The sequence below is a fragment of the Anas acuta genome, chromosome 4 (genome assembly GCF_963932015.1).
Source record: "Anas acuta chromosome 4, bAnaAcu1.1, whole genome shotgun sequence".
Classification (NCBI taxonomy): Eukaryota; Metazoa; Chordata; class Aves; order Anseriformes; family Anatidae; genus Anas; species Anas acuta.
Window position 1 is genome coordinate 24238474 of NC_088982.1, and position 27858 is coordinate 24266331.

General features: G+C 43.5%; 1 protein-coding gene across 7 annotated transcripts in view; it reads right to left on the reverse strand.

Moving 5' to 3' along the window:
* Window positions 1-27858, reverse strand: part of RBM47 (RNA binding motif protein 47) — a 108380-nt gene that overhangs the window by 25962 nt on the left and 54560 nt on the right. Inside the window, exon 2 of one of the 7 annotated variants that reach the window (XM_068680180.1) lies at window positions 17538-17556. The exons of 4 other annotated variants lie outside the window; for them this stretch is intronic. The gene's annotated coding sequence lies outside the window, so the exon portion shown is untranslated. Of the gene's footprint in view, window positions 1-2091; window positions 2198-16929; window positions 17472-17537; window positions 17557-27858 lie in introns of those variants that run through there. 2 more of the 7 variants (XM_068680178.1, XM_068680181.1) reach the window with 2 other exon arrangements.

Sequence of the window (27858 nt, forward strand, 5' to 3'; positions counted from 1 at the left end):
AGGATATCACTGCCAGAATATCTGGGACTGGACTTCGTATGGTAAAAAGCTGATGTGACAAGGTCCTGTTTAAAGCTAGTTTAGAATTAAGGGATAATGACAGGCCCAGACACCTGTCCTCTGACATTAGGGTAGTGGGGAGGCTGAGAAGAAGCATCCAGAGCCAGAAGCATGGTCGCACTTTGTCCCCGTGGCTGAGTGCAGATTTGCTCACGCCCTCAGAAGCTCCTGCCTTGCCTCACCTCACCCCACTGCCCAGGCTCCTCCTGTCCATGGGTGGCCTCCTGTCTGCTCCCTTTCTAGGAGTACGGCTGCAAGCCTCCTTCAGCAGAGCTTTTGTCTGCTTTTGTGGAGTTACATCAGAAACACCATTCCCAAGTTCATTCTGGTTTTAAGCAACACAAACAAAAGTGCTCTGCTGCCAAAATAAGACGTGCTTCCTCAGTGGAGGAAACAGGAGGGGCCCGATGCCCCTCTGTCAGCGTTTACTCCACCAAACCTGTTACATGCAGTCCGAGAGCCGCCTCCATACAGAGCTCTTTCCGTGGCACAGAAAAACAAGTGTAACTCCTGCTATGAACTTTGCAACCCTGTGGTGAAACCACCCACCGTAACCAAACACACTCAAACAGTAAAAGGGCACTTTCACCTCCATGGCTGCACCTGAGATGGGGCCCAACGCCGGCACGGGGCTTTCGGGCAGCAGTGGTGCCTCTGACAGCCAGAGCCACCCCAGGTCACCTTGCCGGGTAGAGCTGCCCTAATTAAACGTGAAAACACTCAAGGACAGTGTTAACGGTCAGCAGTCACAAAACCCCACGATACAGTGATTTTTTTTATGGGACCACACTTCTGCTATAAAACACTTTGCTCTCAAAGAAAGACCCGAGAGCGTTGTTGACATAACTTTCCTCTACAGATATTTGACAAGATAAAACAGGCAAAGTGCCTGTGGTTTCAAGGCCAATAATAGCTGAAATGTTTAAGAATGAGAAGAATGGTCTGAAAGGTGTAATTATTAAATCCATTAGTTAAATCACTCCTTCCCTTCATTGCTTAAGAAAATGTTTCTACTATGACCTAGAATGTGCTGCTCTTGTGCCACTCACAAAACTTAAGCTTGAGGTATGCCTCGTCCAGGGCACACCAAATCCCCACATTTCCTATCTTCTGTGGGAAGTATGTATTTTTAAGAGGACATTTCCAAACTGGCAATAACCAAACCCTTGAGGTTAGACTCAGAAGCTGCATGGGAAGGTCCTTAGACAGGAATCATCCTTTCCTTTGTCTCAGGGAGGGGGTAGAGGCACAAAATGGACTCATCTACTCCCTCGGCTCTGCCCTGTTTGATGTCCCATAGTTCTTCTCTGCAGGGCGGATGCCTGTAGGCCCTGACCCATTCCCACACCCCTCCTGAGCCTCTACCCAGCCTCCTGGGGCACTGCCTATAGGGCTGGCTTTGGGACCAAGCAATTACTCACATCTTTTAATTGCCCATGTGCTTCTTGGTGGTGTTTTAGGCCCAAACAACCTGCACTGTCCTGACCACAGTCTCAAAGAGCATGGGCTAGGGGCTGCCAGGTGTTGTGGGCAAATTCAGCTTGGTTTTGGGGAAAGGAGAAGACTTCAGATAAAATACTGTGTGCTGTACTGACTTTGGGTCCAGAGAAGAGACCCTGGCATGCTTTATTCATTAGTAGAGGTGTAACCAATGGGAACTACTGTCCTCAGTTGATGGGTATAAATAATGTTCACCACGCGTCTGAGACCTTAGCTGTTTGCAAGGAAGCATTTACAATTAAGCAGGAAATTGCAGTTAACCAGGTGACAAATGACTGCGATACCAGTGAGATACTCTCTTTTCTGGGAAAAACATAAAAAATATATTTTTAAAAAAGCAAAATTATTCTCAGGAACAAAAATATCAGTAACTCTTTACTCTTCACCCCTCTCAAAAACATGCAAGCTAATTTTTTACAGAAACACATTTAATTGGTGAAAATACACTTAGGGTGCATTGTAAAGGCAAACATGTTACCAAAAATCCAGAGAAAGAGATGCTACAGTGCAGCAAATTGGTTGAAATCTGACCTTTCTATGGGTGCGTGCTATCTTCAGAGCACCACTGGAGGTAAGCAGAGACCTGCATTTGAAGATGCTTCCCTTCCTGCTTTGTTACTGGAGATTATTCCTAAAGAAATAGGAAGGCATTTTTTCTGCAGACTGTCCCAGTCTTACTCAGTCAGATTCAATGACATGATTTAACACACAATCTGTGAGTGTGGACACGTTGTCTAGTACACAGATTAACATAGCAGCAAGCAGGTTGTCACCCATGTGCCACCTATCCAAATACGTACTTTCATGTCACGTCTGAGGTCTGAACACTTCTCATATATATTAAAATAATAATAATAAAAATCTATCTGTAGAAGAAATTATTACCTTAGTTGAGCAGTGAATGTGAAAAGCTGGTAGAATTTTTGTTGGTGGAAATTTTGTTAATATGGATTAAACCAATTCATGCATAGAATCACAGAATCATTTAGGTTGGAAAAGACCTCTAAGATCACTGAGTACAACTGTTAACCTAGCACTGCCAAGACTGCCACTAAGCCATGTCCCTAAGCACCACATCTAGGCATGCTTTGACATGAATGTTACATCAAGGATTTAATTTTAATTTAATTTTATTTCTTATATGTTTCATGGTATGAAACTGGTGGCATGTACAAGACAGTGCATACCAGAAAGTACAGATAAAGTGACCAAGTGTTAAGGTGCCTTTGTTTTGATCATTGACCTTTGTAAATTCAGGCAAAATTTTACCCAGAGGATGTGCCACAAGAACAATGAAGAGAAGTAAGTTTATACTGGGGCTTGTGACTGCTTTTGTGTCATTATAATGGAAATTCTTTGGAAATTCTCAGTTCTTTGGGGAACAATTATTATTAAAAATGAAACCTAAGTGGATTAAAATTGCCTTGCATGTAATTTCCTAAGTACATTGGTGATGCCAACAAAGCAAAAGTCATTTCCTTATGCAATAATTGAGGTACATCATTTCAGACAGGAAAAAAGCGTACAATTTTGTATTCACACATTTACTTCTGAAAAGACCATTTTATACACACGAAAAGGTTACTTTGGTCTGTTATTGAAATCCTTAGAAGATTAAACGTAATATTCAATATTCAACGTAATATGCAGTTGCACAGTGCGATGGTTGCTACGTAGGCCATGGACCACTTGTGACCTGGAGCAAGAATAGAGTTAATGCTCCTACTTGTGTGAGGAAGAGGAGGACAGATGGTGGCTGGGGAGACACTCAGGGCTTGGACATGGCCCCTGAGAGCCACCACAGATGCTGGCTGGTGTGTGCTCTGACTCAGCGTGTGCCCACTTCACAGGAAGAGGCAAGCCTGACGACACGTTGGCTCTGGATGTGATTCATTTCCCTACACTTCAGCAACAGCATAACTGCAGTGCCTCCTGAAGCTGGAGGGTTGTAAATTTTAGACAAGTGAAGGAAATTATCCATCGTGGATCTTACTGCTACCACATACAACCAAGGGCAGGAACCTCTAAGTGACTGTTAGTTTCTAACAAAGATACTCAGTTGTACTCAGAGCGTGGTCAGCTTCAAGATAGAAAAGACCTTCATGTCTAAGGTGTAAGGCCGTCTGGTGAGGTCTTCTTAGGTCAACCATGGAGGGGTCTTCTTAGGTCACAGAAACAACAGAAATCATGCTTTGAAACGCTCTTCTAGTGAAATTATCAGGAGAACCTAAATCAATGCAAACCCTAAATGACAACCTGAGCTGATTAAGGGGCACTTTACAAAAGGTCCCTCCCTGGGTACACTGTGATCATGTTTCACCAAGAGCAACCAGCTTCTCCTCCTACCCCAGCTGGCCAAAGGTCAGCATGTTGAAGGGAGCAAAGTCCAGCAGTAACTCATGGTGAAATGTCTAAAGCTACTCCAGCTTACCACAGGCAGTCCGGAAGTAGAGCTTCTGTGAAACTCAAAGTTCACAGATGTAAACTACTTTGGACATTTAAGTTTGGAAGGAGAGGGAATGCATTTCTGCACAGTATTTGTCACTGTGACAGAGCAAATAGGTAATGAATAGACCTTGTTGTCTTTGCCTAGGAGTTGATTTCCCTGTTTGCATACGATTCCCAGGTCCTGCACACTTTTCCTGTTTGTGACGAACACTTGGTGCTCTCATCCTGGTTTCCTAAAAACAACCCTGGTGTATGAAACCATGCCATGGTGGCCAGCCCCATTCTACTCATTCATAACTTCTGAACCTGCTGGCCAGCTTCAGGAAAACCAGGGCTGAATGAGAGAAATGCAATTTGTTTCTGCCTGAGGGTGAGGTGGTTATAGCCAGGCTTTTCCCTGCCCCAAGAAGCAGTGTTTGGCAGGGCTGAATGACCTGTGGCTGAGTGCATGTGCACCCCAAACAGCCCCCAAACCTGCTCAGCCCAAAAGGAAGGGGGTGCAGAAAGGAGCAAGGGAGAAATACAAAGGTTGGAGCTGGAATTGCTCTGCATTCCTATGGTGGCACTGCAGAGAACCAGACTTAATACGTTCTGTTATTCATAGATCATCCGGTTATAATGATGTTAAATCCTCCAGTCCATGTCTGTCAAATTCACACTGAGATAAGTAGGAGCTAAGCATGATCAAGAGCCTTTGAAAACTGTGTAAGTGCCTAGGTATTGGCCTCGGGAGGTCTGACTTTAAATACCCATACCTTAAAATGACAACATATCAAAAAAACAAAAGTTCAGTCTTTCAGACACAAACTTTAATTGTTACATTGCTCAACTAGCAGGAACCTTAACAACAAAACTATGAAAAAAAAAAAAAGTACGCAGTTACATTCTAACCCTGAGTAAAAATCAGATTTCCAAGGCTATGCTACATTTTCATTTTGTTAAGCATATAACTTATTTTTAAATTAATACAGACTCTAGAAATGGTCCTTCTTGCTCCAAAACCACTAAATTTAAGCTTTCTTAAGCATGCTACAGATACAAATGCAAAGTTACTGGGATGTCACAGAAGTAATGAAAACATCTAATGGTATGGTTTACAGCAGAGAGGTTAAATATTGGATTATTGCACTCATGAAAGGGATAGATGTGTTTGGAAAACCCTGCCTGCTGTTTTTGCTTTTTTCAGTTCGTTAGCAGAATTATTGGCTGCAGAGAGAGCTCCTTTCCTTCCTTGTCTCCTTTCCTAGAAAGAGGGTAATGCACAGAAGGAACATAATGGTTGAAAGAGAAATTGTTTTTCTCATCTTTCAGTTGCTCTTTTTAACAGTGGTTAATTTTGAGGCAATAATTGCAAAGGAGACATATTCAGAAAAGCTGACCTAATAAAAACAGGCAACCAACACCTAAGACAGGTAGATATCTAAAGAGTTAAAATCTCCTTTAATAAGGATGTATAAGGGAACAATCTCACTAGTTGTCTACCTGGTGGTTTGGAAACCCCTGAAAGCCAATGTACAGCACACTGTTGTGTGCTTATTTCTGCAAAGGGAAAAGACGGATTATTTATTACCCCATTATTGGGCTTTGTTTCTGATGTTCTTACTCTCAAAAGCAGCAAAAGCCCCAAAACAATGTATTGTTTAATACCAAACAATGTTCTTGTTTTTCATCAGAACAGGGAAGGCAACAGTTGCTCAACTTTACAGCCAGAATGAATATAACAATAAATTTAGACTGGGCTTATCAAAGAGAATAAGGAACAGCAAGAAAGCAGGGAAAACCTGTAATAGCAGCAGGGAGAACCTATCACTACCTGTCAAAAGAGTCCCTAAATGCCTGTCAAGCTGGGAGTGCAATGTTTTACTACTCCTGGTGTGAGTTCCTAGCTTGGAAAGAGGCACTGACAGCTGGAGATAAGGCTGGGGGAAGATGAATATGTTGCGTTTAGGTGGCAGAACTGCATGCAAGAGTCCCATGACAAATGCTGCTGCTGGGGGTCTCACATCTCAGGTTGGCTCTGTCCTCCTGGCTGCTGTGGAGCGGTTCTCTTGGTTTGGCCCAGAGATTACAGCCTAGACATGAATCTTTAATTGCAGTTGTGATTCCTTCTGAACGCTTTTGTTTCTAATCATGCATGCTTTCCACTGAAACTATGTTTTGTTTTTAAAAAAATATCTCAACCAGCCATAACATAACCCCCTCCTTAGCTCTTGTCTCTTGTGGAGGAGCTGCGCTGTGGATACTCCCTTCTGAAGGAGCATCATGTTTCGGGGAGTAGAGTACAGTGTGGGTCATGCTGTGCCCTTATGGAGTGAAGCACTGGAAAAGTAAGCAGCTTGTGGCTGTCCAAGAGCTCCTCCACCCCTAGCAGGAGGCTCAAGCCAGTCACACCCAGTGAAGCTTGCAGCAGGACTGATGTTTCACCAACCAGTGGAGGAAGGGCTGGATGCTGCCTGTGCTGCACCTCCCTTTGGCCTGGAGAAGGGACACAGAGGAAGGTACGTGCCCTTTCCATTGCCCCTGCTGAGGAAATGCTCTGCCTGTTTTGGTCCCTGGAGCAGCTCAGGGCAGTGCCGGCTGCACATCTGCACCATGCAACAGCTTGCTTCCCCAGGTCATGCTCTGTCCTGGTCTGCTGAGAATCCACAACATACAAATGTCTGCGTTTGGGTCCTTGTTTGGACAGAGCCACCAGTCCTTCCTGAAACAAAGCCCAGACATGGCTCCATCGACAGACAAAACAGACCAGGCTGTGCTGGGTGTGCTTGCCTGGGCTGATGCAGCACGGCCTTCCCAGAGGACCCCTGCACCCACCAGAGTGAAAACTGCTGGTTATGAAAGAGTCTCCAAACACAAATGATGACCAGTAGGATAAATAAATAAATTTTGAGATAGAAGGTGCAAGCCACAAATGTTCATCTGTTGTATCTCAGAAGATTTGTGTGATTCTACTGAAACCTGCCCCCTGCTCAGTTGAGGAAAAGCGTGTTTTCCTGCTGGTTGCTTAGAAGTGAAGTAGTTCTCTGAAATTCAGGCATATGGCTATAAGATTATTTCAGTTATAAATGCAGAGACACTTGCACCTAACTATCCATCACTTGGTGTGATGTTCCCATGCACGCACACTGTGCTCAAGGTTACGTTGCCAAGCTGAGCACCCAGAGGATGGTTTTTCCCTTTGGTACCGTGCCCCACCTTGCCCTGCCACTCCTGCTGAAAACCAACCCTGCAAAACCAAGAAACATACTGCAAAAATGCACACACACACACACACATTTCACAGCACAGCCTGCTGCTGAGAGCGTCAAAGCACTGAACACCACGAATGAAATACTGTGCTATTACATCCAGCTTGTACAGAAAAACATCCTGCTGCTAGCAGGTGAATGGGAAAGCCGTATTTCACAGCCAGGCATAAGGAGGGGGTTATGCTTTGGGGCTGGCAGGCTGTGCAGAAGAGACGGGCTATTTTTACAAATGCTCTGGAGTAGGAGGGAGAGAGCCATCTAAGAAGCACGACAGCACAGCTGTGTTTGTGGGAACCTGGTCCCGTCCCCCAGCAAATACCTGGCTCGCAGATTTTGGGTGCAGTTAATGATTGAACATCTTGGCCCCAGCAAGAAACTGGAACACCCCGAGGAAAGATTTTGGCAGGGGCATATTAATAAGTGTCCTGTTACCTGGTCATGCGTTTTACACGTGGGGCGCTATGTTAATTGCCATCTAACGACCTGAGAAACTGCAGAGGTTGGAGTGCTTCCTCTTCAGCACCAACCCATCCAACATGGGTAGTGTTTGTGCATCCTGATGTGTCCCCCCTCACAAATGGGAGGGACAAGGGTACAGAGCCCCCCTTGCACTCCCAGGTCTCTGCTGCTCATGTTCTTCTCTTCTAGGCCCGTGGAAGGGCCCACATCTTCCTGCTGTTTGGATCTGCTCCTTTCCACATGAGCAGCAAAGGAATAAATGATGAATAGGGCACGAATCAGAAATAAATCCTGTTTGAAAGCTGACTTGAACAGATGCTCCAGACTGGTACATTCATTCTGGTGATGGTTTTCTTTAAAAAAAACTCCCAGCTTCTTTACCCAACCCCACATTAATTTTCTTATAAATAAATAAATAAATAAATAAAATGACCCTATTAATCTCTTGCTGACAGGAAATTTATTATCTCTGTAAGTTAGCTTTTTGACTAAAAACTGCTACTCCCAAATATTGGTGTAAGCAAGTAAGAAAATTAATTGCACATAAAAATACCACAATATAATGCTCACCTGGTGCCTCAGAAAACGTCCTTATAGCTAAAATATTTAACATTTATAAAGTTGCTCTACTAAAAAAGTAGCTTTTTTAAAAATATTTTTTGATCAGGGGCAAGTTAGATCTGGAATAGCCATATGCCAGTTGCTGAACTATGTGCAAAGGCTCCTCTGTCAGGAACTGCCATAATCTCTGATATCAGAACTCCACCTGCAGATATTGGAGTATGGAGCATTAACTCTTGCCGAATCAAGGTGGTCCGCTGGGTTAAAGGGGAGAAGCACAGGGAAGTTGCCCTCACTGGCTTACTTGCAAATCTGTTTGTCGTATCACTGCAGATGCCCCTCCTCCTTTACACAAACTTGTCAATCTTGCATGATGATGGTCTGAAGGACACAGACCAGAGATTTTTTCAGTTTTTTACTTCCTTTAAAAAAGATGTGCCTGCTCTTTTAACATAGGAACTATTCTGTGAGCTAGAAAATCCATTTCTTTTAAATGACTTGGACTTCAGTCACAAAAACACAATATTAACTACAAGTAATTTACCTAATTACAACTCTGGAAAACCCAAGTATAATCAAAATAGAAAACTCCCTTGAACCAGATTGGGCAAGCAGAAAAAGAAAAGAGAAGACACAGATCCTATCTCTCGTAAGCTGGCATGTTAGCACAATTCCACTCCCAAAACACCGGCAAATTTTGACTTCCTAAAACACTGTCAAAAGTTGAGTTCTGCAAAAGAGTATATTCAAGAAGAAAACTACCAGGCCTCAAAGTTCATCTCTATGACAAACTTAAATGCCAGTTAATAACTTGCCAAGCAGAGCAACCATGGACTCTGGACACAAAGGCCAGTGAGGCTGCTGGAGATCTGCACCAAGCACCCTCCATTCATCGGGAAGGACTTCAGGAAGGCTGGCTGCCTCCACAAGGGAAGGGAAGGAAGAGCTATTGAAAGCATGAGTTTGCCAGTTTTGCTAACGGCCACCAGAAATTCTAAGATTTGACTGAGAAACATAATTCTGTGTACATCTTTCAAGAGAATTTCTTCTTACTGTCTTCTTTTAAACCTAGTTCTTTGGAGGTCTCTTCCAACCTAGATGATTCTGTGATTCAGGTTTTCATAAAACAAATCTTCAACTAGACTACCAAGCCAGCAAGGTCTCTAAGCAAGTAAAAACAGCTTATATCACATCTATATTAACATGATCACAATGTGTTTAAAATTATAAATGTGCTGGCTGGTGTGGACCCTATATGCCTCTCCCCAAACACAGACAAAAATCCTGGTAACCTCCCTGTCATTACAACTAATACACAGGAGAGCTTTCATTGTGCTTTCACGCTGACTTGAAGACACTCCCAAGCAATTCAAGGATTTCTTTATTGAAACTTCCTTGTATGAAATGCAAATGAAGAGCAGAGCTGGGACCACAGCGTTAAACGGACATACACTGAAACACATTTTTTTTCCCCTTAACCGGATTTAATTTCCGTTCCTTCCCTCTATTCTTCCATAAGGCAGACGTGTCATTAATTTAAAAACAAAGCTCTCTATGTATCCTGCTTCTGCTTATGAAAGGCTGCTCACCCTTTTTTGTTTGTTTCTTTCTTTAAGTGACTAAAAAGAAACAGATTCTTCATTTAAAAAAGTCCTTTACATCTGTGCAGAAAGCAGTCAGTTTGCATGCCTTGTTTGCAGGCATGTACACTCCTCCAGTTAGTGACAGTCATTGTATTTGTATACAACATCATCATTAATTTGCCAGCAATTTAAATCAAAATATTCTGCAGCAGAAAACAGATTACTACCAAAAGAGCTGCACTGTATTATGGAGCTGTGCATGACTCTGGTTTTGAAATGGGCTATCTGTACTTATGGTGGTAGTAGAGAATCACAGGGATGGTTTTTATAATAAATCCTTCTGTTCAGACTCGTAAAATACTTGCATGCACTCCCTACACAGGAAAGGAGAATAATAATTCCCAGTTAGGTATATTATCTTTTTTTTTAAAGTTGTTCTGTTAATTAAAATGTTATACTCCCAGCAGAAAGCCACTGATGACATTTCTTTGCAATTCACACATACAACACCAAGTCTTTGTTCTCTGTGACTTTATTCATTGACTTTCTTTTAATAGTTTCTTTTAGATTTTAGCTTTTTGGTTCAGAAAAGTGTTGCACTTCTTTAAATGACCATTGGGTTCAGTTTTGAAATTTGATAGCCATGGTCACAACCCTCCTCACTTCTCCATTCTGAACAGAAAGGATCGAGGCTGGGAGCTCCCACTGCTGACCTCCCACTTCCCAGTGCATCCTGTCCTCTCATGCACCTTCATGGACAGAGACAACAGCCTTGCTGAGAGGAGGATGGGAAAGCAACTATACGGTGCAAAATGGAGCAGGAGGCGCTTTGCAGATTTTAATCGAGGGTGAAAGCTCTCTTTGGGGTGTAATAAACTTCCGACACAGGCAGCCCCTCCAACTTCCAGACATCCTCTCTACCTACTCCCTTCCACCTTCTCTGATGGTACCCACCCATGGCATTGCACAGTTTCAAACAGTGTCTCCTTTCTCAGGGATTTACACCCAACAGCTGATGCAGAGCTAAACTTTATGCTTCAAGACTTGCTGGCAAGAAGTTTTAAGTAAAAATAAAGTAGTGGTAATACCTCCAGTAACCTCTGCTCCACCTACTGCCCTCCACCTATGCTGATGGTACCCAACACCAAGTCAAACAAGCTTTCCCAGCAGCAATCGCAGGCATTCATCCTACATTTTCATGTAGCTGTGGTGTCTGAAGAGAGATAGAGAGGTTCTTAGGCACATCCTATCACTTTCTGGTACTGCAGCCTGTTTTCTCCTGTCACCATTCATAGAATCGTGGAATCACAGAATGGTTTAGGTTGGAAGGGACCTTAAAGACCATCTAATTCCAACCCCCTGCTATAGGCAGGGACACCTCCCACTAGACCAGGTTGCCCAAAGCCCCATCCAGCCTGGCCTTGAACACTTCCAGGAACGGGGCGTCCACAGCTTCTCTGGGCAACCTGTGCCAGTGCCTCACCACCCTCATAGCAAAGAATTTCCTCCATATATCTAATCTGTATCTACCCTCTTTTAGATTAAAACCATTACCCCTTGCCCTATCACTACACTCCCTGACCACGAGTCCCTCCCCAGCTTTCCTGTAGGCCCCTTTAGGCACTGGCAGGCTGCTATAAGGCCTCCCTGGAGCCTTTTCTTTTCCAGGCTGAACATCCCCAGCTCTCTCAGCCTTTCTTCATAAGAGAGGTGCTCCAGCCCTGTGATCATCTTTGTGGCTTTCCTCTGGACTCATTCTAATACTTCCATGCCCTTCTTGTGCTGGGGGCCCAGCCCAGCTGAATGCAGAGCTCCAGGTGGGGTCTCACAAGAGCAGAGCAGAGGGGGACAATCCCCTCCCTCACCCTGCTGGCCATGCTGCTTTTGATGCAGCCCAGGATACAGTTGGCTTTCTGGGCTGCAGGATCACATTGCTGGCTCATATTGAGCTTCTCATCAACCAAAACCTCCAGGTGTTCCTCAGGGCTGCTCTCCATCCATTCTCTGCCCAGCCTGTGTTTGTGCTTGGGCTTGCCTCATACCAGGTGCAGGATCTTGCACTTGGCCTTGCTGAACCTTATGAGGTTCAATTCAGAGTCATCCCTTCTGTTATATCTAGTTCAGGACCCAGTCTGGTAAGGCCCTGTCAGATCTAGCATTTACTCATAAGCATAGCCTGGTGAAGCCCCTTGGGCGTGCAGGAAGTAATGTTGATGTAGTTCCCAAGGATAATGTTAGCAGGAATGAACACTATGCAAGGTAGAGAAGCGTTTGCAAAATCAAGATTTAGGCTATCAATCCCACTGATTAACACCAACAGATAGAGTAATCCCAATAAATTCAGCCTGGAGCTGCTGTTCCATCCACTTCCATTGTCAAATCTTTAGTTTCGGCTTCATTTATAATACTGCATGCCTACACAGGGATAACTACAGGTGTGGTCTGAGCATCTCAGTGAGCTGCTCAAGTGGAAGAACTTCATGATAAAGTGGCTGCCCTGAGTAGTGCTTGGGGAAGTACCATAAACCAGGCCAGAAAAAAATGTTTCTGTGCCTTACTGAATGTTAACATAGCAATCTTCCCTTCAAAGCATCTCCAATTTTTCAGGTGAAAGTATTCAGTTCAATAAGGCTTAGTTTGATCCCAGATTATGGTCTGTGTAAGGGCTGCTTCTGGGGCTGCTCTCAGTTGCAATAACAAAAGCTGCCCAGAAGAAAAAAAGATCCAAGCAAGACATGCACTTTAACTGGTGACCATTATAAAAATATGTCACTGCTATAGTGCCACACTCTTTGTCTGACAATATCTTTGCAGGAGGTAGGAAGGACTGGAATAATGAGTGTTCCCTACAGCTCTTCAGAAAGGATGAAAAGCTAGGAGAGGCCTCGCATCTGGAAAACATGACTTTCTTCACTCAACAACCAAAAAGGTTTTAGTTTGAAAAATTTGGTTTCCTTTCTAAGTCAAATTGTATTAAATACACAAGAGGCAATCTGTAGACTTCTCAAGCTCAATTTGCTTCAAATACAAGAGTTAAATGGCATTGCAGCTTTTGCTCAGTGCCTTTTGTTTCAGTCTCACGCCCTGGGAGATGCAGTGAAACTCTGAAGCAGACCAGTAAATCCACATGAGTCTGGATCCTGCGGTATGAGAAGTAAGCTTTCTTTAAGTCAGGCATTCAGGAAAATATTTCTTTTGAAATTATTGGTTATTATTTCTACTTCTGTTTCTCAGTGTGTGAGCAAATACTGCTTGATGCTGACAGCTGCTGTTAAATATTGGGAATAAAGAGAAGCACTGTGACCCAGCTCTGGGGAGGGGAGGGCAGGGCTGCCATTCATTTGGGTAGGTATGTTTAATCATCAACTATATTCTGCACTCTGATCTGTACAACATCTGACTTCTGATGAGATCAAAAGTTGTGAAAGTCATTACTGAGAGCAACAAATTGCAGAAAGAAGTATTCTCCTTGAAAGAGCACATTGCAGAGCAGAAAAACTAAATCAAGATCTAAGCATTCATTTCTCATTGACATCACTGGGAACTGCATATACATGCACTCAGCACAAAATAATTTTGGTAATTAAAATAATTAAAGTTACTTCATTCCATGGAAATTATATTTCTTATTCAGCTGTAATTCATGGGTTAACACTGCATTATTTTAGGAAAATTGAAAAGCTGAGGTTTCAATGAAGCACAAATCCTTATGCTCAGCTGGAAATGCACAAGGGTAAGTTTACATGCCTGTAATCATTGTCTTTTAAGGTTTGGTTTGCACTTTACCTGATCATTTCATTCACCACAACAGAAAGAGGAAAAACACTTTATTTTCACAAAAATATGCTCTTGCAACTAGCTCTGAAAAAGTAAATAGTTCCCCTCAGAAAGCTCTTGCTTATATAAAAGGCAAAACTCCCTCAGTAAAATTCACACTTCTGCCTCCAGGAAATAAATGAATTAGATGCTAATGGTTTAAATTGCTCACAAAGTAATGTGAAGGAGACACTCCTATCATGTGGGTGTTGTACAAGTGGACAGTTAGAGGAAAGCTTTTCCTACACTCATGGAGAGAAAAGTGCAGAGCCGCACTGCAGTAAAAGAAACGAAGAGACTTTCAGGCTACTTCTGCCTCAAGCCCAAAGCATCTGCAATTGCTTTATTCAGCTGCTGTATCAGGTGAAAAAAAATATATAAAAATGATGATCTCTGGAAGGGGATGTCCTTAAAGAGGTCCGACACTGAGCAGAAGGCAGATGAGTACCTCCTGGTCCTTTCACGTCTGCCTGCTGAGCAGCTGAACACATTAGCGGCATGTGATTTTGTGACTGGACTCATTTAAGAAAGATAATTTTAGGAGACAAATGGATGAGTTTTGTCACATATATTTATGCATCTGTAGTTCTGGTTATATGGAGTTTTGTGTTTGGCAGCACTCATTTTCTGCCATCGAAATATTGTTCAACTCTGCTAAGAACGCGTCACTCCTTGCCAAAAGTATATGAAAAAGAATATTCCAATTTTAATACATCCTTTTACTCTGCCTATTTATGGTTCAAATATAGATCTTTCTTCTATCCCATGAAGGATAATCACAGTGCTAATTCGGAAAAGGGTCTCTGTAATGTCTGTGTGGAATCTACGATATTTTATTACGCATAGGTCTAGCAATAATGCCACAGGAACTCCCTTTAAGGGTGAAGACCAACATCTTTTTAACTAGAAGCTCTATAAACAGCCCAGGCTAAGCGTTAATATCGGTCGTTTCCACCTTGTATACCCAACAAAAATTTTTTGCAGACAAAGGTGTCCCTCATGATAATCCGTGCAGCCCTGCTTTCAGCATATTTACACAAGTTTAACTAACCGAGTCCTGGTAAACAGCTCTGCTGGAAACACAGCCCAAGAAATGAAATCTTCTCATTCCATTTTAGCAAATAATAATGTTATTATTTAGCGAAACAATCTAAGTTGCTCACAATATACAGATTATCAGATCACCTGATTGACAAATGAAACAAGTGCCCCAAAACCACTCACAGTAGAGAATAACTGCTGAGTAAGGGGCTCGGCTCCTTCTAGCACAGAATCTGCTTTGGATTTGGCAGTGCTGTTGATATCCTAGTAATAATTCCTCAGGCAAAACTAAAATTATTGTGGGATCAAACTAAAATTATTGTGGGACCAGTAACTGGTCCCACAATAATTTGTGGGACACTACTGACCAACTTAGTTTGGTCATAAAGTATGGGCTGTACCACCTTTTCCTCAGTTGCCTTTAAATCGTTATGGCCCCCTTGCCCTGAAACCTGTCTGTCTGATAATGTTTCCCCTTGGCTCCTTGATTCAGAGATGGAAAAGGGTTGGAGCTGCTCTGAAAGCAGTCTGCAATACTGCAGACAAGACTCAAAGACTGAACAGGTTTTGTTAACTGTCCTATTCCTTCCATTTAAGCCACATAAGCTTCCTTATAGTCACCAGCTAAAACCTTATCATTGTATGAAAACAGACAAGATAACATTGTCACCACTTTTGGCTTAGATTTTCTTTATTTTTTTCTTTTTTCTTTCTCTCTCTCTCTCTTTTTTTTTTTTTTTTTTTTTTTTTCATTCTCCTTAAGCTCTGAGATAACAGTTGAACTCTTTGTTTCGTTACTACAAAGAACTTCTACATCTGTCCAATTTACTGTCTAGTATTGGAATCACCACTCCTGGAAGGAGAAGGCAAGCATCACACATTAGCTGTGACACACACAAAAATCACATCCTTCAATCAAAATTATGCTTTTACCTCTAAGAATTCAGCAACAGACTGAAACTCTGGGGCAGCCTTCACCAGTTTTTTTACTTGAGTCATACTTCAGTTCTTTAAAGCAGATGCTTGTAGGAATCCAGTTGCTTTGTTCTCCAGTAATTTTTCCTTGCACTTTGCTCCACCAGTCTTAGTACTGCTAAGAACTGAAGCCACACTTAGCTTGGACTACTTTTAATAAAGTAAATGTGTTACCACACTTCAGTACTGCCTAACACCACCAGGCATTGACTAAGCATAAATAGCGTGTCATGTGCAAGCCCAGTTAGCAAACAGTTCAAGAAGATCTGTCACATCAGAAAGCAACCAGCAAGCACAGCCAGGACCCAGCACTGACTCTCTTTTCTTAAGAAGAAACTGGAAGCAAACATATGAAAAAAATTATCTCTTTCCTTGCATTTTGTTTCACACTCAAACCACGCTGCAGTTAAATCGTGAATACTGAACACACGTCAGTCCCTTTACATAGAGCACTCAAAAAAACCACTTCAGGGTTACTTGATAGTCACCTGGGATGCCAAAAGTGATTTCTGGGGAGCAACCATGGGTATTTACATTAAAAAAAAAAAATCCAAACTAGGAAATAACACGCGGGGAATGGTTCCGGTACGAACAAGTAAGTTTCCTCTGGGTGGTAAACACATTCAGTCCCTGAGTAAACTTAAACCAATTTTTTGAATCTATTCAGCTTCACCTCTCAGTAACATACGCATAATATTATAGTGGGAACTTAAACCCCAGTATTTTTTTCTGTATCTACGGTCTTGGAACATAGGAATTATAAGGGAAAAAGTCCTGGAAAAATTAGTCACTTTGTCTATTTTTGCAAAGCTCCTTCAACAATCAGCAAGTATTTTTCAGCATGAGTCACCAACCACATCCCTGCTGCAGTAATTAGATTACACATTTTCTTTAGAAACTGTGACTCCTTTTTGTACTCACTGGTTAGAAGATGAGCAGAAGCCAGCTGTCCTGAATTTTATTAGAAAACCATGAATGAAGTATTCAAATGCAACTGTACATGATTTTCTTTGTAAATGAAAGCACAACAAAACCAAAACAACTTAGCTGTTAATCAACCCGCGCGTTAGATGACACCACACAGCCAAACACAGCTGGCAAAACCGACCAACAAAGAGCGGAGCTGACCACTTTTCCCACCCTAAATTTCTACTGGTGGAACCTTTGGAAACCCTACTGTTGAGCACCGTCACCTTTCTGCCTCTGAAAGCCAAGGGAAGGGCAGCGGGGAACAGTACCTGCGGAGAAGCTGGCGTGCTCCCGTGGGTGCTGGTGGCCGCCGGGCTCCTGCTGCTGCCTCCCCCAGGTGCCTGCAGGGCTTCTTGTGCTGGTCAATGTTTTACCAGGCAGCCCTTCGTCCCACCCTCCCTGCAAACATCGCATGGGGAACGTGGCGCCGGGGCAGGTAAACGCCAGGAAGGGAGCCCCGTGTCTGCTGCCCCTGTGCTCCACAGGGCAAGCAAAGCACAGAGGGGGAAACACGCTGAGAGGGGGGAAAACATGCCATGGAAAAAAAGAAAAATCACACTACATAAATGGTGCTATTAATAGATAATTAGCGGCAGGTAAGTCATGATAACCTTTCTCCGTATTGTTCGAACGCTGCCTGCAAGCCCAGGCGTGCCTGGCTGAAAGCTGAGAGGGAACAGTTAATTTATGGGAGTACACAAATTTCCAAATTAATCTTCAGCGTTAGCAGAGCGGTCAGTCAAGCGACGGCTAAAACTTCAAAACCAAAATGGCAGCAAAAAGACTTTTTGCCGTGCCCTATAACTAACCGCAGGATAAAACACTGTGGGAAGAGCCTGAAGAGAAAGAGGAGGAAAAGAAATCTCCCGTGGGTTACCTTGCAGGCAGAGACGCTGATCCCGTGCTTCAGCTGCTCGGGAGCGCCCTGAAGTTAAAGCTCTACCAGCGCTAACCAGAGCTTTTACATTCCCAGCAAGTTAACAATTACAAGCAGAGGACACCAGAGCGCGGCGCTGACAAGGTGCCACTGCCACTCCCCGGGAGGAGAGAACAACTGCAGAGCCCAGGAAGGATCCAGGGACCTGCACCTGGTGGCTGCGCCCAGCCTGGGAGACCCTCATGGACATGGCAGGCAGATGTGTGCTCATGGGGACATGAGGGCAATATCTAGGCCATGGTACATGTCCTGGTTTTGTGATACCACCTTGTCTGCCATGTCTCATGTCCTGGGTTGAGAAACACCGATTCGTTTTGTCTCATCTGGGTTCTCTGAACTTGAGCAGAGAGTGTATTTTAATGGTGTTTGTCTAAGAAGAAAATCTACATCATGGCTGCTCTAGCTGTCGAGATTAGCTACAATAACCAGCCACTCAGGGCAACAAGGAGCATTTCCACGTGGTGGGCTTCCTGTGGTGAGGTGCCAGGCCCCTGGAGCTGGTGGTGACCAGGACCCCCGAGAAGGTTTCCCCAGGTGCGCCCAGAGGGGCTGAAGTGTGTCCAGCTGTGGTGGCAAAGTGAGACCTGTGGCTGCAGCCCGTGCTGCTCACTGTGGTACACGCGAGCCGGCGTGGCTCTCCGTCGCACCACCACCACTTGCAGGTGTTTTCAGGTGTGGCACTCCCTCTGCCAGCCCGCACACACCTCCCCTCCCCTTCCGCCTAGGAAAGGAGAAAGGGAAGGGGAATTTCTCACACATTTGGTATTTAAGGCCACTATTGCTGCGACCCATGACTTCCTCGTAGGGCAGGCCCTTGGCACGAGCAGAAAAGCCTTATGGACCTCCCTGGAGCGGCTAGACACGTTGCCATAGGACAAACTGCAAGACCTGACCGTGGCTTTGCATATGCCTTATTAATTCCCAGCTGCCAACCTGTGGAAAGAAAAGAAAAGAAAACAAAACAAAAACACAGACTCACAGCTGCTTTACAGCATCTGCTCCTGAGCTGTGAGGAAGAGCACGGTCAGTAAAATGGCAGGGCAGGGACAGACCCACCTTCTTCTGCCAGCTTCAACTCTGGCTTGCAGTACGATGCTTGCCAAATCGTGTCAGCCTATCGGTGCCACACTGATCCCCCAGGTGCAGGTGGGAATAACAACAACCTGCTGCTCCACAGAGCTGTTTGGAGGCTCAGCTGTGGCTGTCGGCTGTGGGATCGCTGTGCAGAAAGTGGGGTTTTGTTTGAAAGAGCTTATCTGTGCTCGTGGCCCTGCCTAACCAGCTCTGGGGGAGCAGGAGCTGCTGGGAGCAGTGCTGCAGTGCTGTCTCTCTCTCCTGAATACTCCGGATCTCCCATACCTTCCCAGCAACACCTAGGGGAATGGGACTACCTTTCTGCAGAGGCCTGCTTTTGGCAGCTTCGGCATTTCTGGGTTGTGGAAGTGTTTCACCAGAAGACCCTCAAGTGGTGCTGCCCACTCATCTGGACAAGACCTAGGGTTTATCACCATTGTGCTCTGTGTAGCAACGCTGCTGGCCCACTCTGCATCAGGGTTGGAAACTGAGGCAGCAGCAATAAGATCTGGAAGTGGAAGAGAGGCACACTGGTACTGGGGTTTTTCCAAGGTGCTAATAGGTGCTCACTTTTCCAAGGTGCTAAATAGTTCTGCAATGCCTGCTAGCTCTTTGCAGGCTGAAGGGCCACTCAGATTGTGCATAGTCTTGGCCCATGCAGGCCAAAGGACTTCAGAAAAATTAAGTAACCAGTCGCAGCTGCCTGGTGTAGCAACCACAGGAAAGTGAAGGCTCTGCTATGATACAGCTAACGCTGTATTTTGTCACTCTGGATAAATAGGATAGTGATAATAAGTTGATGGGTCCTCCCACTAGATCTGTCCCTGTAGACAAGCCAATATAGTACAAGAGAAACTGAACTTTTTATTATTTCATTGTTGTGCAAGCAATAAGAAGAAAAGAAAAAAAAAGTATTTTCCCTATGTACCTTTGTACAGCTACCACCTTGTGAAAACTCAGTCTTTCATTCACATAAGCTTGTGAAACATTTTCTCTAGTTTTCAGAGATTAACCTCTGAATAAAAATCATCCAAAACCAAAGAGTTTTAAATTTCTTTGGAACAAAGTAAGAGCAGTAGTAGAATTTTTATAGAGTACTGCCTCTGAAGGCAAGTTGCGAACATGAAGGACTGAAGTACCACTGCGAGACATTTCCCTGAAGTGTTGATACCTTTGGATCTTCACAGACTTGGACAGGATGAGATAAAATAATGTCCCAAAGGTCACACAGCCTGCAATGAGACCTGCAGGTATACATTGCCTGTGTTCTTCAAACAAATGCAGACGGCTTCTGGCCAACCTGAGTCTAACGTGTTTCTCCTTATTTTCCACTTTCAGGGTTTTTCACAACACTGGAGTTACTCCAGCACTCTGAGAGAGGTGGATGCTTCTCAGGAGGCTCAGTCTGCCTGTGTCATCTGGTCCAAAGTTCCCCACACCATGCTTTCACCGATAACCAGGGGCAAGTTTCTGATTAACGCACCACTGACAGGAACTGTGACCCACAGAAAATTGGCATTTCATTCTCTCCTCGCTGCGCAACCTTTGTCACAGAGCATAGGTTTCAAGGGCACCATAACACTTGAATATTTACTTACCACAAAAAGAGGAGGTGCTGGATTGTACAACACGCGGACCGTAAAGTCAAACGTTAGTTTAGTACAGAAACCATACACCCTCAGGCTGGCTTGGGAGCAACAAAAGTAAAAGAGATAGATATTAAAAGTGAAAAAGCACCTAAAATTCACAAGCTTTTGGAAGAAAAGCATTTTCAATGAAACATCAATTTACTTGCAAAGTGTTAGCAGCCCTAACAACAGATCAAACAACAAAACTATAATGTGGGGATCAGATAACAGAAGGGGAAATTTCTTCCCTACAGTACTCAGCGAATCTTAGGCAGGATTTAATTTTATTCCAGATCCCTTTCAACAGATGCATTTGTATTTCATCCTGCGTGGCAATGCTTGCTTTGGTAGACAGCACAGGCAGACCCAGAGGGGCTGCTGCAGAGGCTTTAAACAGTTTATATTCCCAGTAAAGAGCCTCCTGTGTCTGAGCACACGGTGCTGGAAGGAATATGTTCAGGCCCATCCCTAACCTGCCTTACGAAACCACCTCCCCAGGAGATGCTGGAGCTGCACCGATTGCCTCCAACTGGAGCTGCGTCCCCTCCTCGAGTAGAGGGACTGCCAATGCCTGCTGCTAGAGAAACAGGTGGGAGGGGAAAAATAATCCCTGCAAGTCTTGGAGAATCTTTATCGTACAGGAAAATGGCAGAGACACAAGGTGTGAGTTGAGACGGCTTTTCAGCATTGTCCTGAAGGTGGCATGCGTGAGGACACCTCTCCAGCTGTAGCTTTGGCTGGATGTCTGGGCTCTCAGAAATCCTACCCTTGGTCCTTAATTTAGTGTTCTGGGCTGAGCTTTCAGAGCAAAATGCCCCGTAGGTCTTCATCTATTGCAGAATGAGACCTCAGTGCTGGACAGACAAAGTCTCCCCCCGATGATAAGAAGAAAGAGATAGCAAGGGAACTATTTACAAAATGTCTCTGCTAGCTGATCACGGAGCTGTTTTGCTAGTGCTTTAACTGGGCAAGATTTCAGTCATCCCTATTCACTTGGAGGGAACAGGCCTTGCAAAGTTCACAAAATAGGTTAGAAAGCTTGCTCATGATTCACAGGAAAGCTGAACGTTGATAGGAAAAAATGTTTGCAAGCACTTTCAGGAGAGTTGATTTGTTAAATACCTGGCTAGCAAAGAATGAGGAATGCTTGTAGAAAATCATATAACACCAGGCTAATTCCCTAAAAACAAGTTGTTGTATTCAGAAAAACAGCCCTCTCCCCACAGTTGTAGAAAAACAGCTCTCTCCCCACAGTTGTTGTTCATTCCCTTGTTTGTAGCTTTTCTTTCTTTTTGTTTTGTTTTGTTTTGTTTTGTTTGTAAAAATGGTATTTCAAACCCTTATCATCCATTTCTTGAGAGCTGCCTATTTTTACTTTATCAGTGTTTTGTACGAACACTCCATGCTAGTGATTTAGCAACTTCATACTGCAGACTAATATTTCAAAATATTCCCTTCTTTGTAGCTGTTCAACCGCTTTTACATGTATTGCTGCATTGCATGGTGCCACCCACAGTCACACTTAGGAAAGAACCATGCTAGAAAAGCAATGGCTCAAAAGCACAGATGTGTTCACCCTGTGTTTGATGTAAGTGCAAACATTCCCCAACTAAGCTGCTTCTTTTTTTTCCATGGTATAACTTACTGAACTAGGAGAACCTCAGTATCAGGCTTCAACGGTGCTGGTTAGTTGGGTTTCTTGCCAGGCAGTCAATCTGTGTGATTTGGGAAATGCTCCTGGCGTACCTCAGAGACCCTGTGCCTGCCCAGGCAGACCGAGAGCAAGTCAGTGGGGTGGCCCTGCTCCAGGGGAGATGCTGAATCCACGTGTAACACAGCAACCCCATGTTTTGCCAACCTGGCCCAGGGCCATATGGTTTTGAAGTGTCAAAACTCCTGCAGCAAGCAGCATGGAGTCTGCAAGGATTCCCTCCCAGCAGGTGCTGTTTGCTCCAGGGATGTGCTGCCAGGCATGAAGAAAAGGTAGAAAAAAGAGTTTCAGGGCCAGAGTAGTTACAGACGTCTGTGACTGCTGCTTAGGAAGTGTAAAAGTTTGAAAAAATTAACAACCTTAATATCAGCATCGTGTTTTTGTTAATATTCTCCTTAAAAGTGTAACACTAGGAAGACAGATTTCTTCCACTTACATATCAGTTAAGGATTTCATTAATTACTTTGTTAAATACAATTATTATGCATATCAGTGAAATAACTATAAGTTACAGGTTGGTACAGGACATTTCTTTTTCCCGTATTTCTATTAAGATAAAAATGAAATTGTTTACTTTTTAAAGGAGAATACTTGTATTTAAATGCATTTGCTGTCTGTCTGTCTATCTATCTATCTATTTTTCTAGTGATGTAGCAGATTGGACTCTGTATGTGGAGCAAGAATTCACACTAAATGAGCAAAATATGTTGCTAACAATGCCTTAATTCTATTTTCTTGGGCTTTAACATTGGCATTGAAACTAGCCTGTGCACATTTTAGTGGTGAGCAGTCTTCTTAGCATTGTCCCTAGCATCCATTGTTAAATTTGGGCAACTTTTGCCATCTAATTCTGCACCTAACGTTTGAATACATGGAACATTTTAATCAAACTCCACGAGTGCAGTTTGTTGCTTTGAATGAACCCCAGGAGATAAGTAATATTTCTATTTAAAAATAATGCTGAGGAAGATAGTGCATATGGAGATTTTATAGCTGAACGGAAAAGCTGGGACTGAATCAGCCTTTCCAGCGCATACTGCCAAGCACATGAATGAAATATTTTTTGTTCTTATTTGCTTTGCTGAGAATCTCGACAGAGATATTGATACAGATCTCTGTGAGGCCAGCTCCTGAGGACTGTGCTTAAATATTTGGAAGCTACTATTTAGCTCTTAAATAGCTCCAGGCAGGAAAAAAAATAAATAAAAATATCTTCAGTAGACAGATGCTTCAGATGCTTCTTACAACACATCCACCTCATCACTGAATTTAAGGCAAAAGCAGAAGACATTTGTGGATTACTGGGGAACCCCAAGGTGGAAGGAGGCTTCCTGGAGCAGAAACATCTGGAAGGCAGGATGGTACCTAGAGGCAGCAATGTGGCTACAGTGGTTTGATGGCCAACCATGAAAAGATGAGGAAGGTTTGGGAAGTTGGAGACAGGGACTTGATCTCTGCCCGGAGAAAAATTAACAGGGAATCACAGAGATTTACAGGAGTGGCTCAGGAGGAACGGGAGTTGTGAACTGCTGACAGAGTGGTGGTAGTTGGAGAGGGAGGTGGAGCAGAGATGGGAAAGCATCTTGTGTGGAGAAGAGATCAGAGGAAATCTGTAATTTCTGAGGAGAAAGAAAGATAGCAAGGTGCAACCCAGCTCCTGGGGTGAAGTAAGGTGTTTTGGAGGCACAACTAATGAAACTCAGCAGTGTTTGTGAGAAAGGATAAATTGTGTGATCTACAAGGAGAAAATATATCCTGAATGGGTATCAGATGGAGAAGGCAGTAAATGCAGAATTCACTGACACGGGCTCCAAAGAAAAGTGAATAATTGCGTACTGAAAAGATATTGCAAAAAGGACAATTAGTCCCTGGGTGTAGGAAGAATTGGTGTGTCACCTGCTCTCAACCCAGGCATTTGGCACCACTATTCTGGGTGCTTGAAGCCACAATGCCACAAAAGATAGAGAGATGGAGCCCACACAGAGAAGGGGAACAGAGCTGAGGTAAGAGAGCAACAGAGCCAAGCACAGAAAAAGAGGGAAGCTGGTAGAAAAACACTTGTGTGATGGAGCTGGGCCTGGGGCAAGCTGGCAGGATGCAGATCATGCTAGAGGCTCTGCTGAAAGTGGTGAGAGGTTTAAAGATCAGAAAAGAAACTACGCCTAGGGGGAAGCTGCCCAGCTGAGGGCCATGTTCGTGACCAAGGTAGCTCACAGAGAACAGCAAGGATGAGAGGGCAGGAAGCTGATGGGCCTGTCTGTGGGACACTACTGAGAACTGGGACACTATGGGAACATCCAGAAAGAGCCCAAAGTGCAAACTGTGAGGGGGGGAGGCAAATGGGGTGTGACACGTCTGCGGGGGTTGACCAGAACGAGGAAAGAGAGGTGATGGTGGGCGCAGGGGGACGGGGACCCCACGGAGGAGGAGAACAAGGCTGATGACCTCTCGCTGAGGAGGCAATAGGGAGGGCTGGGGGGGACCAGGACTCTCGCCTGCCAGGGCTGGAGGGGGAGCGGGACCTGGAGGGGTAACGGTTCAGCAAGAAAAATGAAACAATGAGCCTTTTTCCTGTTTGTGATAAAAATAGCCGAAGGCAGATTCTCTTACTAAAAATCTTCACATAAAAGGAGCCTAGGAGAACCAGCAATACCCTCTCTACAGAAGCTACATCACATGTGCAACAAAAATATGTTGCTAAACTTGTTTTACTTTTTTTTTTTTTTTTTTTTTTTTTTTTTTCCCTGGGTAAGGGCTAAAAGCAGATATCATTTACTCCTATGCACACACAACCAGTAATGCTTTATGCTTGTAGTGTTCCCATCTATTGTATGAAAGCTGAAGGGCTGAATAACACAATGTTCTGTACCAGAAAGCTGCAGCATTTAGCCAGTGTATCAGTTTCCCAGAGTAGTTTTATGGTATTTCTACTTTTTTTAGATCTTCCATTAATGCTCAGAGTGACTCACTGGATCTGCTTTTCCATGAAAAAAAAAAAAAAAAAAAAGATATTTTTTTAAAAAAGCATATTCATGCATTTTCTGAGAGCAGTGGTAAACTGCAACTTTTGCACCAAGTGATCTGTCCAATACATCTGCCCTGAGGATCACAGGATTCTGATTCAAGTTCTAAAATGCTTCTTGCTCCTAAGTTTCTTTTTAGAATTAAAACAGCTTTCACCAGATTCTGCAAAATTCATGTCACAAACTTTCAGGTTATGCAGACGCTGTACTTTGAAAGCTGACATACAGAACCATCCTTGTTATTATGAAAGAGGGATCTGCTCAATAAATTTATTTCAGAGGAAAAAATGCTTTCTGGTTTTAAGTACAGGTGCAGCTATTCGCGGTTGACTGGGTTTCAGTCCGGCTCACCTGCAGGCTAGAACTTACATTTGACAGGCTTGGATTTGATTTACATTAAAACTGGAACTACACAGTTTGCTCTCACTAATCTTTGCACATGACAGAGGGACGCTCAGATTCAGCTTGTTCTTGCAAGTCTTCTGCTTTGCTAGAACAAAACCTTTCTGAGAACAAGCGTCTGCATTCGAGTTGAGCTGCATCTGTACCAGAGCCAGATCCTTGGCTTTGCGGATTCAGAGCAGTCTCCTAACCAGTGAGGATTTAAATGCCTGAAATTAAAGGATGAATTGGATTCAACACAGCTCTATTTATTCCATGTGGATATAGGGTTATTTTTTTCAGGGTATTGAACTTTTGTCCATGCAGTTTATTCACAGTTGGGTCATTTTTGTGGCACTGCACATCACTCATGGACAGCTAGGTTTTTCTGTTTCTCAAACACGGGAAAATAGACGTATTGAAACCATCGTTCTGAAATAACATACATTCAGAGAGCTAAATGGATGTTGCAGATAGTTGTGAAGAGAGATGACAAATCATATTTTAATGCTTGCCAACACTCCAAGCATCACTGGATTATGAGGAAGGTCTTAAAAGATGCCTTGGGAAAGATTACAAGGCAAGAGTCTGAGAGTTGCCCAGCACTAATAAAATATCCAATTCTGAAACTAAACAAAATGTTAACATTTTGGCAATGTCAACAAGTGTGAGAATGGTATTGCAAACTTGAAAATGAGATTCGTCATGATTGATTGCACTTTCCTTTTTCTTGTGCAATTTATCGTCTGAATCTAAACCCAAACTTGGTTGCTATTTTGGAATAATCCTGAAGTCTTGTGCAGTGATAGTATTTCAAATTACATTTACATACTTGTGGGCTTTTAAATGCTATTACTGGCTTATGCTTGCATTGCCTTTTCTTTGAAGGAATCCCAGCTCACTTGCTGAAGTATTTTCACATAGTATCTTCACCTCCCTTGATATGCAGTCAGCTCTGAAGGAGAACACAGTGTGAAATGATTAAAGTTAGATATTCAAATAATACTGGATTTTCCTAAGGTTTCTGTGAGTGTTTTGAGAGAGATAATGTGTTTATCTGACCTCTCACATTATCAGGCTACTCACTGGAAATGCTGGGGTGGCACTTGGGAAGTTGAACATCTTGGCAACTTTTAAGGATTTTGTTCTCAGTAAAGTACAGCACTGTCTCTAAGAGAACTAGTAAAAAGCACCATTAATCCTAGGAAAAGTCAGAAGGCCATCATCTATTTCATTATTAAAATAAAAAAGGGATCTAGGCCATGCAGTGTTTCCATCGTGATTACTCAGATAGGAAGTGGAGAAATATGACTGATTGAAGGATGCTGGAGAATAGGTCCAGCACAACAAAGAGCAATGAGTCCACTACAGTTGTTTTGGGGTCTGTCCCATGCTGTGTCTGCAAATTCCCAGTTGGACACTTATTTTTTCTTCACTAAATAGTCTTATATTTAATATATACAATAAGTATATATATAATAAAATATTATTACTTTATCTCCCACTGGGCATTGGGTCTGGCAGAGCCTTGTTGAGGATGGTTATTGCCATGCTTTTTCCAGGTCCTGAGCATCTGTGTGAGGGCAGACTGAGGGCAGACAGACCCCCAATCCAGCAATTCTTCCTACTGTGGCCAGGAGGGAGCTGGGAAAGCCCTTCACACATTTAGGGAAAAGGTGAGAGGTTTCTTCATGCCAGGCTTCTTCTCTCGGGAGCGAAGGCAATGGCATGTTGGAACAATGTCACTCCTAGATGCAAACAAGTGAAGGCAACCTATCCGAGATAAATAAGCAAATAAAAGCACAGAGGAAGGAAAAAATAAACCTCTTGGATTTGCTGCCATTCTTCATGTGCAATTTCTAGTTCTTGACTGATGCAACTTTATTGATAGATTGAATACAATTTCACTGGCTTGAGGTTAAGCAAATCATCAGTGTCAATCAACATTTTCTTATGGTGCTAAACCCCGTTCATGTGCATTCCTCAAGAAATGTGCGCCAGGCACAGTTGTGAGGGATCACACCATGTATTAGCTTGAAATTCCAGGATATGAATCAGTCTGCAGACCGTGCTGCAGAGCCTGCAGTGATCTTCTGCAAAAAAATGGCACGCGGATTAACACTTACTGAAACTTCGTTTTCATCAGCCTGTTAGTCAACTTTTTGGGTGTTAGCATGGCGCTGATTGTATTCTTTGTTAAAGAGCAGAAAATAAACTGTTAGCTTGTAACTCCTTTGGTGTGCAGATCTCCCACCCACGATAATGTATCTCTGGGCTGACAGCAACGAGGGGGAGAAAGGAAGGAGAGACAGATTTGACATTCCAGAGCTGTACTGAAGAATTGCCACTGTTTAAACAAACCTGCCTCCATCCCTGCAGCATGGTGCTGCTGGTTATCGGGAGCTCTGCAAGCTCCTGGGCTTCTGCAGCCACTGGAGCTGCCC